Here is a 15,904-nt window from a genome sequence, read left to right as displayed (position 1 = left end):
TCATTTCCTTTGAATATATTCCTAGGAGCGGAACAGCTGAGTCATACGGCAGGTTTATCTGGAGTTCTCTAAGCACTCTCCATACTGATTTCCGTAGTGGTTATGCTAGCCTGCACTCCCACCAGCAATGAAGGGGAGAGCATCTTTCTCCCCACACCCACGCCTGCAGGTGTTGTTAGTAAAGTTCTGAATGTAGGCCAACCTCACTAGAGCTAGGTGGAACCTCAAGGGGTTTTTTATTTGTATCTGCCTCATGGCTAGGGTTGGCAGGATCAACATCATCAAAATGTTTATTTTATCAAAAAATATGCAGATTCAATGTGATCCCAACAGCATTCTTCTCAGATATAGAAAAGAAGTTACAGAAGTTTATCTGGAAACACAAGAGACCACAAAGAGCCAAAGCTAACGTGAAGAATAATAATCAAGCTGAAGGAATCGCAATTCCAGACCTCAAAATTTACTGTAGAGTAATGGTCATCAAAACAGTCTGATACTGGTACAAAAACACAGAAGAAGATCAGTGGAACAGAATAGAAACCCCAGAAGTGAGCCCACACATATATAGCCAACTAATCTTCGACAAAATCGAAAACAATCCAGGTTTGAAAAAGCCTGGTCCCTTCAACAAATGCTCTTGGGACAATTGGATAGCAGCCTGCAAAGGTGAGAAGCAAGACCCCCACCTGTCACATTATGCAAAAATCAGCTCTAAATGGATCAGTGACCTAAATCTACTACACCCAGAAGCCATCCAACTATTAAAGGAAAAAATAGGAAGCACTCTCCAAGATATGAGAGTGGATAAATACTTCCTGGAAAAGATACCAAAAGCACAGGCAGTCAAAGCTAAGATAAACAAATGGGACTACATCAAACTAAAATTAAGGACAGAATTAACAATTAACAGAGTGAAGAAGCAACTAACACAATGGGAGAAAATCTTTGCACTCTACACAACTGATAGGGGACTACTATCCAGGATTTACAGAGAGCTTCAGAAATCCGGGGACAGTAAAAAAAAAAAATATATGTATACACACACACACACACAACCCTTTGAAGCAATGGGGAAGGAAATGAAAGACCCTTTTCCAAAAAAAAAATGTCTTTTTTTAAATCATGTTTATTTATTTGAAAGTCTAAGTTACAGAGGGAACTGCAGAAACTCTTCCACTCACTAATTCTTTCCCCAGGTGCCTGCAGTGCCAGAGCTAGGCCAGACCAAAGTCATGAGCCCAGAGTTTTCAGCTAAATCTGCATTTGGTAGCAGAAGCCCAAGCATTTTCAGTCATCGTCCCAGACCCTTAGCAGAGAGCTGGATTGGGGGCAGAGCAACTGGCACCTATATGGGGTGCTACCCACTATGCCAGAACACCAGCTGCTGCCCGCACCCCAACCCTTCCCCACTATCTGTTTTACTGGATCCTGCCATTTTCGTACATACTTTAAATTGTAAGGGCAATATGAGGAAAAATAAATTGCCTTTTCAATTTGAGCACAGAAATCAGACTAAGAAAACTGAGGGCTGATCTTGGAAAACATGCGTTTGTGCTCTTTATCAGCAAGATGAGCTTAAGACATGGATTTTTAAAAAATTATACTTAATATAATCAACAGTAGGAATCATGGATTCTGTAGCTGGATGATTTATAGTAAGAACTGTGCTTTGTGTAAACTAACATTATTCTATGGTACAGGTAAGAACTAGATTCTCAAGATGAAAGCAACGTCTTATTTTAATAGGCAAGGCAGGAGTAAAGAGAACCTCAGAGCACCATATAATATGTTAAGTTCAAGGCAGAATGAAAGGGCAAAAAAAAAAAAAAAAGATCCAGTTAGAATGATTATGGCATGGCTACTGTTTAGATGTGGTAAGTGATAGAAAAAGATATTATAAAATCAATGGCTTAGATCACTAATGCCAGGATCAGAAATAGAGAAAGAAGTATGAAAGAAGTCATGTTGAGGGAGTCAATGTGGATTTAGTTCAGAAACATCTAGAAAATCTAAGATGCCTAGTGCAATATGGAACCTTGGCCTAGAGCTCAGTAGAGGTAAGCTAAAAAAAAATTTTTACATCCGGTAGGTGGGTAAATGTCGACAGTTGGAACCACTAATGGAAATATAAGAGTGAGAAAAATGCACTTATCTTTAAACTAATACAACAGGCTTAGGTTGACAGAGACGATAAATAGTACTGGGCGCTGCATGCCGTGGAGAAATGAGAAAGCTTTGCGGAAACAGAGCAACTGGTCGTTTTTTACCTCCTTTTAAGTCCTTCTTTCACATGCTGTTTTGTTATTTTCTTTGAAAAAATTATGGTTTCCTAGGGCGTCAGGTTTTGATATGCTAGAGAGAGTAAGAAGTTAATATTATTCTAACCTTAACATAACTCAAGATGGATGATCTTAGGTTTCCATACCTCTTCTTGGCTGATCTGTAAAAACTAAATGAAAACAAAATTGATTCTCAGACATTTATGGTTACTATATCCTGGCTCAAATTCGAGGTAAATAAATAAGTGGTAAATATCTATGGTAAATAAGTAAATGTCAAATAACATTCCACGTAAGATATTCACAACCATGTTTTGGAGAACAAATCAGGAAAAAAATAAGAAAAAGTAATGTGATTTCAATAGTAGTTAAAAGCAAACATGAAATTGGTTCCAGCTCAGCTTCTTGTAAGGAAGCAGTATTCATTTATAAGTACATGACAGCTTTTGATCTGAGTACTAACACCTGAGCTCTAAGGTCATTCCTGTGTAAATAAGGATTCAATATGTCATCGTGCTTTCTTTTTGTATTCTGTATTGTTCTTATAAGTCATTGAATTTTAACTTGTAATGTCTTTTTTTGATAGTTTCCAATGTATTTAGGAATGTTCCTTAGTTCCTCCTTCCCATTATATTTATAAGCCATGTTAACAATCATAGATAGGCAAAAGACAGTATCAGCTGATATTCTAGGATCAAGAAAAGTGGAAAATGAGGAGCTGTGCCACCAAATTCTACAAAATAATTCAAAATTTCTGTAAGTGTTCATAGTATCTACAAGCGTATATCTATTTGCTTATATTTTACTATTTTAATGGGCAATTACTTTTCTTTCTTTATTAATATTGTTTTCCATGATACAGTTTTATAGGTATATGGATTCTTCTCCTGCCTTCTCTTCCTCCTTCCCCATTTTCCCTTCCCACTAATTTCCCCCGTGTTATCACAGGAAATTCCAGACAGCAGGATGCTAGTATCTGCTGATGGCCTGATTTCTAGTTCAGAGACAGCTGTGTTCTGTGTTCTCGTGTAGCAAAAGCAGCAAGGAGGCTCTCTGCGGCACCTTGCAAAGGATGTTAATCTGCCCTCGTGATACAGTGGCCTCCCAAAGACCCAATCCCAAATGCCGTCACATTGAGAATTCAATTTTGAAGGGACCTAGTATTCAGTCTGTGACAGAGGGGCTTTACAAAATCAATTACAGCTTTGTTTTCTAAGATATGTTCTTAAATGTAATGCTGTGGACATAGTTTAACATTAGAGAAAATATTGTAGTTAAAAATGAGGACTTTGCTTTCTGTTTTGTTTTAATTTTTATTTTTGATGTTACTTACACAATTGAGAGGGATACACATCCATGTGGAGGCATGCAGGAAGGTGGGCAGAAAAATTTTTCAATATTTCTCTTCTGTATCCTCAGGCGGGGAAAGGGGAGTGACCACTCTGTGCTGTCAAGCCACATAGCACCCAGGGATAGGAGAGAGTCATTTGATGATGTCTTAGAGACCCTGATGTGGAGACAGGTGTTCCAAGAGTATTACATAAGTGGTCTTGATACTTCTGAGACATCATTGGCTTAATTGTGTCAGGGTTCTTTCCATGGTGTGTTGGTTGACCAAGTCCACAGGCCCAGGAACATGTTGCAGAACTTAGCAAGGAAGTGGTCTAACCGGTTCTGCTTTCCAACCTCTGACAGGCACTCTAGTGGATGCCTCTGCCTAGTTAGGGCGACTCCCAGTAACTCAGACTAGGTCTGCCTCCAACCCTGGTCATTGCATGTTCCGACATGTATTGTGGCCTAACCTAGTCTGTCCTGCGTCTCATCTGGGTATTCCTGCACACCAGTGGGTACTGCAGCTTAGCTCAGCCTGAACTGCCTGCAGACCCAGGCCACACATTGGGTGTTGCCTCCTTGACCAACCTGTCCTGTTCTTAGCTCTCGCTGTTGCGCTCCCTATTAGGAGTTGCAGCCTAGCAGGAGAGTTCCACAAGTTCCTACAAGAGACACTCTCGCAGCCCTGGGCCTCACACATCAGCAGGTGCTTGTGGATGCTGCAGCCGGGCCCAGTCCAGCCCTCTCACAACCCCAGCTGCTGCCAGTGCCTGATGAGTTCTGTGGTCCAGCCTTGGCTCAACCCGTCACCACCCCCAGCTGTCACACAAACCAGAAGGTGCTGCAGATCCACCGAGGAAAGCCCACAATCTCCTACAGAATTTGGCCCCATATCCAATTCTGTAGCGTTCTGGGGGGGGCAGTGGCCCAGTTTGACATGCCCCCATCCCCTGCTTTGACATATAGAGGTGGGTATTACAGCCTAACCCAGCCAGACTTTCCCCCCAGCCCCAGCTTCTGCATGTGCCAGTGAGTGGTAGGAGATGCTGTTTAACCCAACACAGATCTCCAACGTGGATGGGTGCCTTGGCCTGACCCAGACATGCCTTTCTGCTTCCTCGCCCCAAACTACTATGTCTCTCCTCCCTCACCTACCTGCAATTGTAGTGGCCCAATGTGTGGAATATCCCGGAAGTCATTCCTCACCTGTAAAGCACACCCTTAGCTGCTCCCATTCCAATACATACTCAGACTCCCTTCCCAGGGCAATCTACAGCTCCCACCAGCCCACCCCTAGCCCCACCTGGGGGCCAGGATGATATATTCTGACCTGGCATTCCTTGCCTTCCCCATATATGTTTAAAAACAAAAAATAGAGTAGGCAACTATGCTGGCACACTGGTATAGTTCCGACAAATTGGCATTATCCAGGCACAGAATTCCCTGCAGCTATTGGCTGCTTTTCTCCCAGTAGTGTAACACTTACCTAGGTACAAAGCAACCTAGGCAGTCTCCTTCAGCTGGGGAAAACTAAGAATGCCTCAGTTCACTTACTGTGTATAAATGTAGAAATTACTTTTCTATTATCATTTATTCAGGTTTGCAGTTCTGAAGATAATTTATTATATCAAAGTTTAAAGTTGTACTCAAAGATTTCCCACTGCTAAATGGTTCTAGTTCACCATATTTTTTAACTTTTTTAAAGATTTATTTATTTTTATTATAAAGTCAGATATACAGAGAGGAGGAGAAACAGAGAGGAAGATCTTCCATCCAGTGATTCACTCCCCAAGTGAGTGCAACAGCCAGTGCTGCACCGATGTGAAGCCAGGAACCAGCAACTTCCTCCAGGAATCCCACGCAGGTGCAGGGTCCCAAAGCATTGGGCCATCCTCGGCTGCCTTCCCAGAACACAAGCAGGGAGCTGGATGGGAAGTGGAGCTGCCGGGATTAGAACCTGCGCCCATATGGGATCCCGGGGTGTTCAAGACGAGGACTTTAGCTGCTAGGCCACGCCGCCAGGCCCATATTTTTAATTTTTAAAGTCATTTTTTCTGTTTTTCCTGTCCTTGACTGTCACTTGTCATTTCTTTAATAGCATTTCCAAAGCCGCAGTTTTCCTCTCCTATAATGATATATTGATAATCTCCTTTGGTCTTTGCAACTGACACCTAGACTTATTGGAATTGTAAATTTTCTAAAAATTGAAATTGAAATGATGCCCCCAGGGACTGTGATCCTGGCAATGCTCTTGAGCTTTGTTGTGTGGCCCTTTGTATTTATTGACCCTAAAGAAAATAGGTTTGCTTGATTGTGATGCTTTGCTATCTTCAAAGTAATTTGTGCTGGTAAATAATTGATTTGCCAGTATGAATAGACAGATCATTTTCATATTTGTTGATTTACACATTCCATATACAAAAAGCTACATCATCTCTGATCTTTTGGCCGTTGTACTTATAAAAAGATGTAAGAAGGAGATGCTAAAGAGGACATGGATTTTTAAGGGATAGGAAATATTGATTCATCTATAGCAATGACTTTGAAAATTTTATTTATTATGACTTTGAAATGTTTAATGTACATAATTGAATAAAATTTTCATAAAATGCCTTTTCTATATGTGATCCACATCTTGTACTTTTCCCGCTTTTTTAATGCTAGTTTTTACTGAACTGACATCACTTGACTTGATATTTAGCTAAGTAGCAAACTAGTGAAAGTGGTTGTACTTATTTATTTCAAAAATACTGCTGTTCTTGCTAAATATTTTTAAATTTGTTTTGGTTCATTTTTAAAATGTTGCGTAGTAGATAATTGAAATTAACCTATTTTTTGGCAAATATTTGGAGTGATTCCATGGAGTTGAAATTCAAATAAAATGAAAAAAGAAAAGACCTAGTGTAGCTCAAATATTTCAGCTGTAGTCATGGAGAAGGAATTAAAGAACATGCACTAGAACTTAACACATCAATTTTCTCTTTTCTTCAGAAATAAATTCAGTGCTTAATGTTTGAATATGACTGAATTAAAGATCCATTATGTAGATGGAAGTTACATAAATTTTTAAAGATGCAGAAAATGCAGAAGCAATTTTTTAGGGAAATACTAGACATTGAACTTTTCAGAAATTATTTTTTTGCTGTTTCAACCCAAAATGTTGTCATGTTAAATAGGTTTTCTTTAATTTTATTTGGGGACTCTGTAACTGAGAAACCCTTTTGTAGCTAATCAGATTATTTTAACAAATACAATGAACTGTGACTCTTTTAGATACTAATAAGCCTGTGATATGAGTAGCTAATCCCCTTCTGTTTCCTCAAACATTTAACTAGTGTATTGCGACCCCTGCTGTTGTGAGACTGATGTTAATTGCAAATAACATTCTTCAAAAGTTGTCTAAAGAACTGAAAATAATTAAGGTTTTGAGGTTTAAATAATTACTAAGGGCAGAGAAGCTTACAGCTCAGCTCTTTGCCATGTGACACTTTGAGAGAACTGTAATTAAGTCTTACTGACGTTATTGTGATACTGTTTTATCACATTTAAGAATTTTGAACTTAAACTTTTTTGTTTGACACCAGGGACACTTAAAGGCATTTTTAAGGAATGTTAGACACAATTATTATAATTTTCTGTCTTGCTCTTTCCTGAAATTAATTATTTATGGTGTTAGTGTTTTTCTAAGCAGAGAGAAAAGAAAGCATTATTTCTCAAAAAAAAATTGACTAAATTTAGTCAAATTTTAAAAATTTGATTAAATGTGATGCTCAGTGGAAAACCTCATATCTAAAACACCCCATTGTTTACTCTTCTTATACATTGCTCTTCTTATATATTGCTAAATTATTTGTAATATTATTTTTTGATATGTTTTTCTGAAATTCCACAAGGATGCTACATTTAACTTTGACTTAATTTAGTATTAGTTATTTATCTTTGCAGGTCTCTCTTCCATTTATTTCACACAAAGTTTCTTGTGTATGGACTCTGTCAAAGCCAGAGTTTCCAGCGAATGTGATCATAGCCAAATTGTGTTGGCTTTACGGATCTAATTGCTAAATACTGTCTGTTCAGGTTTTGTATGGTGTTAACTTTTTAAAGTGTTTAAAGGTTTTTCTTGGCTCATGTTAGAATCCAGTTGTCAAAAAAACGTTCATATGTCAAAAGTCTGTAAACCATCTGACCTTGATGTGTCTCAAGAGTGCTTCCTTATGTCAGAATATCCTGGTTTGGGAGATGGCAAGGAAATTCCTTGTCCTTATGTATTCTTCAAGTACCCTGGGGAATGTACTGATAATGTTTCAACAGAAACTTGAGAAAACAGGCAGATATGTATTTTATTACAACTATGAGTTTCTTTGGCTTGAGTGTTTCATAAGCTGAGAAATATTTGATACATTGGGAGATGCTGTTAGCTCAGAGGCGAGTATAAATATGCAATTTAATGTGTTCTTTGAAATAGTTTGCCTCCTTATGATATCAGTTCTTATATAATTCTTAAGATGTCACCTAATGGTAGAGGCAGTGTTTCACAGAGAACATAAATCATTTTGTGTGCAGTGACATTTAAGTGCATGCGTAGGGTGTGCCCCGTCAGTCCCTCACTGTGTGAGTAGAGCTTCGGGATTCCTTGTGTTGGCTGGGAAGTCCACGATGCAGTGTGTGACTGCATCATTCCACCGTGCTGTGTGACACTAGGAGCTCATTCGGACTACCTTGAAATCTATTACCCAGACTCCCCGTATGGCCCACCTCTTCCTTCTGAATGCCAGCAATCCCAATTCTGTGTCCAATGGGGTTTTTCAGCTTGTACGTGTAAATGCAACATACAGTTTTTGCCTTTCTGTGTCTGGTTTGTTCTGGTGTCCTCCAGTTCGATTGTGCAGCAAAAGACAGGATTTCAGTCCTTTTACAACGAAATACATCCCATTTTGTTTATATGCCATATTTTCTTTGTACATTCATTTGATAATGTACATCTTGATTGATTCCATATTCTGACTAATGTAAACAGTGCTATAATAAACATGGGCATGAAGTGATCATTTTTATATAATGATTTCATGTGTCTTGGATGTATTTTCAGTAGTGGTACTGCTGAATTATGTGACAGTTCTATTTCTAGTCTTTTAAAATATCTCTGTTATTTTTCATAGTGTCTCTACCAAGCCCACCATCAGTATATAGTCAAAAATAAAAGGTTCATTTGATTTTCAAAGGAAATTAAACCCAAAAGAATTAACCTTATAAAACATACAAGTCCCATACTTAATATATGAATTTTTGCCCTTTTAAAAAATAAGAGGCTATCATTGTGGCATAGAATGTTAAGCTGCTTATTGCAATGCCAACATCCCGTATCAGACTATAGGTTCCAATCCTGGCTCCTCCATTTTTTTGATCCAGAATTCCTGATAATGTACCTGGGAAAGTAGTGGAAGTGGCCTTCATTGCCACCCATATCAGAGACCTAGAAGGAATCCTGACCCAAATGGAGTTTCTATCTCCTGCTCTCAACCTGGCCCAACCTCATCTGTTGTAACCATTTAGGGAGTGAACCAATGAATTAAAAAAAAACTGTTATGTGTCAAACAAAAATTTTAAAAAAAGGCACAGCTCACCTAGTGGCAAGACAGATAGTTACCTGTGAATCATAAGTAATGAATGCTTTCCAGTTATCTCATAAATAGGTAACAGTGGAACAAGCACAGCCTACCTAAGGATTAGAGTAGAACTGTGAATTATAGGCAACTACCACTTTGCACTTATCCTATAAATCATCCCTGTCCATTAAATGATAGAGACTAGGCATTCAGGTGCTAGAGCATCCGTCTTAAACTTTTTGGCCTCAGAACCTGCTTATACTTTTAAAAATTGTTGAAGGGACTGGTGGCCTCATGGCACAGTAAGTTAAACCTGCAGATGTAACACCGACATCCTGTGTGAGCACCAGTTCAAGTTCCAGCTGGCTGCTAATGCCCTTGGGAAAACAGCAGAAGATGCCCCAGTTCTGGGGCTTCTGCCATGCTGGTGGGAGACCCAGGTGGAGTTTCAAGCGCCTGGCTTTAACCTGGCCCAGCTCTGCTCATTGCAGCCATTTGAATAATAAACCAGCAGATGAACCTTTTTGGTCTTTCCTTCTCTGTTGCTCTGACTTTCAAATAAGTAAATTAAATCTTTAAAAACAAAGTTACTGGGGATTTCAAAGAGCTTTTTAGTTTCAAAGAGTTGTATTTCTGGATATTTCTTCATAAATCTAAGAAGACTTTTAAATGTTTACTTCTTTTACCTTGACTTTAAAATTTTGATTTTTTTTTAATCAACGTATGTAACATAGGAAGAGATCTTCAGTTTATTTGTGTTCAAATCCCCATGTTCTCCCAACAGCCGGACTGGAATAAGCCAAACAAGGTCTCCCATGGGGGTGGCTGGAACCAGGTACTTGAGCCCAGGTGCCTCTTGCCTCCTAGGATGTGTATTATCAGAGAACTGCAATTTGGGACTCCAAGCAAATCATAATTATCTTTTTGTAAATAAGAAAATAAACTTGGCACATGTTAATAGCAATGTTTTTATGAAAATAGCTATTTCTCAGAAACACCAAAGAGGGACTTGTTTCACACTTTGTAAATAGCTTTGAAGACAATCAAGCCTAATAAACAACAAGTGGCTCTCATATTGCCCTCAACTATTAATTGTGATGTCACTTATATGCCTTTTGGAAAACTCATCTCTGTTTATGTGTGTGTGTGTGTATATATAAAATGAGAAAGAGTTTTTGAAAAGGAAAATACTGGACTTGAATACTTAGAAAAGTGTGTGACTCTGTGGGTCCTCTTCAGGATTCCTTGAACAAATGCTTTGGAAACTAGTGTGTTATAACATTTCTTTAAAGAGTTTAATTCTTATCAAATGCAAATGCTCCTTGAAATAGCACTATACCAGGAATCTCCAGTTAGCAACCTAAATCAGTGAATAAGACATGGTTGATTTGGAGAAATGATATGGTAATTTATTGTTGTATTTTGGTATCTACGTAAGAGCCAAATGATTTTTGTTAGTTTCTTTGGAAACTAACAAAAGGATTGTGTGGTGTGGGAAATGGAAGCCCTGAGCACAAATGAATGATGACATACAGTGCATTCTGGGTAATACACCTCTTTTAATGTTGTCCTCTATTAGTGTTGTCCTTCTCTTCATCCCACAAGTGAGACATTTCTCATCAGAAAACTGATGTTCCTATCATCATCCACATTCACATTCAAGGAACCTTGCTTCCATTTTACTGAGAAAGTTGAAGCAGTGAGAAGAAAATTTCTCCAAGTTCCTATTGTCTGTGCCGTGCCTTCTCTCCCATTATTATGGGTGAACTTCTTCCTGCTCTCGTCATCGGCCATCTCCCCCCTAATGCTTCTCCACATCAGGTTTCTTGCTCTAGCAGTTCTCCTTTCTGTCTTGTATCATTAACTCTTCTGCTCCCTCCAGCTGTCACAGCATTTCTTCAAGTCCCCTCAAAAGACTTCATTCTTGTCTCCATTTTCCTTCCCCCTTTCACGTGTATTCCCCTCCCCCACTATCTCCCTCCCTCTCTCGTCTACCTTTTATTCTATCTCCCTTTCTTTATTGTACTACTTACTTTTGATTCTTTCCCATCAAACTTTTGATCCTCACCCATGCCTCTCATAAACACACCTCATCACACTAATATTCCAGAGATTTCCACAATCCTACATCCAATGACAGGTTCTAATTACCCCACCTGCAAGGTCCATTTGCTGTGATGCTCCCCTCCTCTAACTTTATCATTTGTCTTCATAGTTCTCTTTATTATCCCTTTCTGTTTCCTCTTCACCTCCTCAATCTCTAAGCAGAAGACTAAACCAAAGTGCCTTTTCCCAAGACCTTTCACTGACCATCGTTAATTCCTTCATGATCTCAACTATTCCATTCAAATACCCCGCCTGTACTGTTGACTCTCAAATATAAAGGTGCATGATCCCAGCCTCCTCTGTGATTACCTTTACTCTAGATGGAAATGATTGGATGTCTTATTAGTTATGTCTCTGACCACCCTATAACTGAATCTACAATTTTCACAATCATTCACATCTCACGAAATGGCAACCTCCCTGACAGAATTATGCTTGACTCCTTTATTTTTTTTTAAAAAGATTTATTTTTATTACAAAGTCAGATATACAGAGAGGAGGAGAGACAGAGAGGAAGATCTTCCGTCCAATGATTCACTCCTCAAGTGATCACAACTGGCCAATACTGCGCCAGTCCAATGCCGGGAACCAGGAACCTCTTCCAGGTCTCCCACATGGGTGCAGGGTCCCAAAGCTTTGGGCCGTCCTCGACTGCTTTCCCAGGCCACAAGCAGGGAGCTGGACGGGAAGTGGAGCTGCCGGGATTAGAACCGGTGCCCATATGGGATCCCGGGATGTTCAAGGCGAAGACTTTAGCTGCTAGGCCACGCCGCCGGGCCCAACTCCTTTATTTTTTATGTACAATCCACCAGATAGACTGTCTTCAGAATGTAACTGTTACCACTCTGGTGTCAGCCACTATTGTCTTTTTCCTGATTTAATTCCTAGCTGTGTGTCTCATCTTTGTGCTTCAAGTTTCCCCCGTAGTCTCTTTCAGATCTCTTAACACTGCACAGAATGAGCCAATTAAAATTTAAGTGATTCTGCTCGAAACTCTTTGAGACTGGCTCTGTGGCATAGCAGTTTGAGCCTCCAGTTATGGTGCCAGCATTCCATGTGGGCATTGATTCAAGTACTGCTGCTCCAGTACTTGAGCCAGTCCCTGCTTATGTGCCTAGGAAAGCACCAGAGGATGGCCTGTGTGTTTGGGGACCCTGCGCCCACATGAGAGCCCCAAGCTTTGGACCAATCCAGCTCTGATCTTTGCAGCCATATGGCAGTCACCTAATGAATAGAAAATATCTCTGTCTCTCTTTCTCTCTCTGTATTGCCTTTAAAGAAAAATATATTTAAAACAAAATAAAAAACTTTCAGTGCTTACTTATCTCACTTAGAGAAAGTGCCAGAATCCCATAAACGCCCACAGGAAGTGATGTCCTGTCCTGTATTCTCACCTTAAGCTGCATGCTCTAGTATTTCCTCACTCTCTTGTTCTTTCCAATGCTGTGTCCTTTGGACTCAGTAGACAACACACCTACATCTAGACTTCGGTGGTTCCTGTTTCTTCTGCTAAGAATGTCCTTCCCTGGCTGTTTACATAGCCTATTCGCTCCCCACTTTCAGGCTTTGCTCCCTATTGGCTCTGTCACAGATTTAAAACCCTTGCTTTTGAAGCTCTTATTTTGATGCTAATCATCATGGAACACCTATTTTATACAATCACTTATTTATTTTCTGTTCACCACCCATGTACCACTACTTCCATCTTCTAGGCTCCAGATACTAAAAGCACTGTAAAAATGGATAGTTGTATCAGTTTTATTCACTTCTAAACACTTGATGCCTAGAAAAAAAGCCTAGCATATTGTAGGTCTTCAGTGTTTGGTGATTGGTAAAATGAATGAAACACATGAAAGGAATGAATGTCAGAATAGCTTAACTTGAACCTTCTCCTTCTCACCCTTTATTGAGTGACTTTTGGCAAATCAGCTGAACTTTGCTGTAGCTTTAGTCTTATCTAGAAAATAAGGGAATTCTGTGGGACTTATCTCACAGTATTGTTCTGAGAATCAGATGACAGAATGAATGTATTTATGATAACTATAAAGCAGTCTACTACTGTTAGTCACGAACCAGAGAGAAACGGAAGAAACAGACTTCCGTGGGGGAGCAGTTGTTAAGTGAGGAATCAGGAATACAGAAAACAATTGCGTGCGTCTCAGTATTTTCATTGGCATGGTTATACAGAGTATGTTTCAAACATTGAATAAACACCTTAGTTTCATTTCCTATGCCTTTCTTTAATGAATTGTATAATTCAGACAGGGGTTTGTTTTTAAAAGTAATAAGTTTATTTTTTGTATTTGAAGGCAGAATGAGAGCAAGAGATCTTCTGTCCTCCAGTTCAATCCCCAAATGGCCACAACAGCCAGCACTGAGACTTGGCTAAAGCCAGAGCCAGGAGTTCTATCCAGATCTCCTACCTGGGTCACAGCAGCCCATGTACTTGGAATGCCTTCTACGGTGTTGGCAGATGCGTTAGCTGAGAGAGGGACAGGAAGCACAGCAACCAGGGTTACCATGAGATTCTGATGCTACTGTGACGGGAGGCAGCTGTTACCAACTGTGTAACAAAACTGGTCCCAGCAGGGATGTTCTAATAGAATGACATTCAGAATGTGGTCCACAGAATAATTTGTGGTCTATTTTTACTATTTATTACCAGTCTGTAATGATTAAATTCAGCAATCTAAAATAAGCATTGAAAATGCACAACAATTTGAGTAATACCAGAGCTCCTAAATATGATAATTTATTAAATGGACCTCTGTATATCTTTGATTTAATTTTACTATGCTTTACTAAATATTGGTACTGAACACATAGGAAGAGGAAAATAAAAGCCTGGCCCTCCACAAAAGGTAGCCTAAGAAACACTATTCAAATACATGAAATGACAGATTTAATTGTGGATTAGCAAATTATTCCTTAGACGTATTCAAAAGCCTAAGTAATTTGAACCCAGTAACATAAATTCTACCAGCCTTGGAATGTACTCCCTTGGTTCATTTGTAAACTAAAATGAGAATATTTTCTTATAAATGAGGGAGTTATAGTATTAATTTTTAAAATATTTGTGATAGCTATAAATCAAGATTTATAATAAGCATTCATTAAGTGCTTAACAGAATTTAAGAAATAGCTAAAAAAAATTAACTAGCTCAGATATCTTTCTTAAAACTTAACCTTTCTTAAATTTAGTCCCCAAAGCCACCCTGATCATGCATGTATGCATATTGTGATACAGGCATGCATGAATATTGCTGGCGTTGAGGTTTAAGCTGTAATTTAAATCTGATCCACATTCTGATTGTAAGTCAATACTGATTTGCATGCCTGGTGTGTTCAGGAACTAACTTTATTAGTTATGGCAGGAAAATTAGGATGCCTAAATTCAACAGCACATGTCATATCTGTTCCACAAGTTCACACACATTATTTCAAAAAGGTTAGTTGGACTAATCACATGCCACACTGTCTTCATTGGGATGCAAATTAGAGCTTCTAAGGTGTTCCAATTGATGTAAATGTTTCTATACGCTTGGCATTCATAGAGTTTGTTTTGAGTGTTGAAAATGGCACTTGATTCATTTTTGTCTGGATTACATTCAGGTAATCTGGGTTCAGGGCATTTTAAGGACTGTAGAAAGATTTCATCAGTGTGTAGGAAATCAGACCAGGTCAAGAGTTAAGTGATAAATGCTTGATTTCTTCCGGTTTAGACAAGTCTGATTTCCCTTATTGTAGGAGATTGCCTGAACAGATACTGTTGGGCTCTTAACTTTGATCATACATAAATTAAGGGTTGTTTCCTTTGACCATTCTGTCATATGTCCTTAAAATAAAACTGACAAAGTTTTAAACACCTTTGAAATTCTCCCATAGTGCTAAATTCATTTTTTTCATTGTATATTAGCAATATAATTTAGTGTAGCTTGTCATTGTTTTGAGAATAATATTGTATGAATGGCTTTGTCTGACCTATTAAAAATTAGAAAAAATAGTATGCTTGATAAGTACAGAGATATTTTGAATTTTTTGAAACTGGTCCTTATGATATGTTTTTAAATCAAGTAGATTAAAAAAAAACTTAGTTTGGTCTATTTATTTCCAAACTGTTAGGGAATTTCATACATCAGCTTCAGAAGGCAGTTCCTTATAGACTGCAGCATTTTTTCTCAATTTTAATAGGCCTCATTTATCCTATAAATAAATTTAACATTTTCTTACCTGATCAAGTGAGCAAACAATAGGGGTCAGATGTGGGAAACACTTTAACAGAAAGCACATGTCTTGCCGTCAGGGTAAGGCAGAGCTATATCATGATTGCTTGAAGTTATTAATGGCAGTAAAATTTATGCTTCCTCCTGTTTTCCCAATTAAATCAAGAAGCCTTTTTTCTTAAGATTTTTCTATCACCAGCTGGTTTCAATACTGTGTGTGTGAATATTGCCTGGGGTGTCTCCATTTCTGGATGGTAAAATTTGGCCAAAGCATATTAAGTCTACGATGTGGACTTATGGGCTAAAAAGCAGTCATTGTTAAGAACTTTTTCTTCTTTGTCATTTATACCCCAGCTAT

At 38.7% G+C, this 15,904-nt stretch overlaps 1 protein-coding gene across 1 annotated transcript in view; it reads left to right on the top strand.

Annotated features, from left to right (window-relative positions):
* KIFAP3 (kinesin associated protein 3) overlaps window positions 1-15,904 on the top strand; it is a 150,405-nt gene that overhangs the window by 47,471 nt on the left and 87,030 nt on the right. The window lies entirely within an intron of this gene.

This window comes from Ochotona princeps, chromosome 2 (genome assembly GCF_030435755.1).
Source record: "Ochotona princeps isolate mOchPri1 chromosome 2, mOchPri1.hap1, whole genome shotgun sequence".
Lineage (NCBI taxonomy): Eukaryota > Metazoa > Chordata > Mammalia > Lagomorpha > Ochotonidae > Ochotona > Ochotona princeps.
The sequence above is the reverse complement of the archived record's forward strand: the minus strand, read 5'-3'. Positions and strand labels throughout refer to the sequence as shown.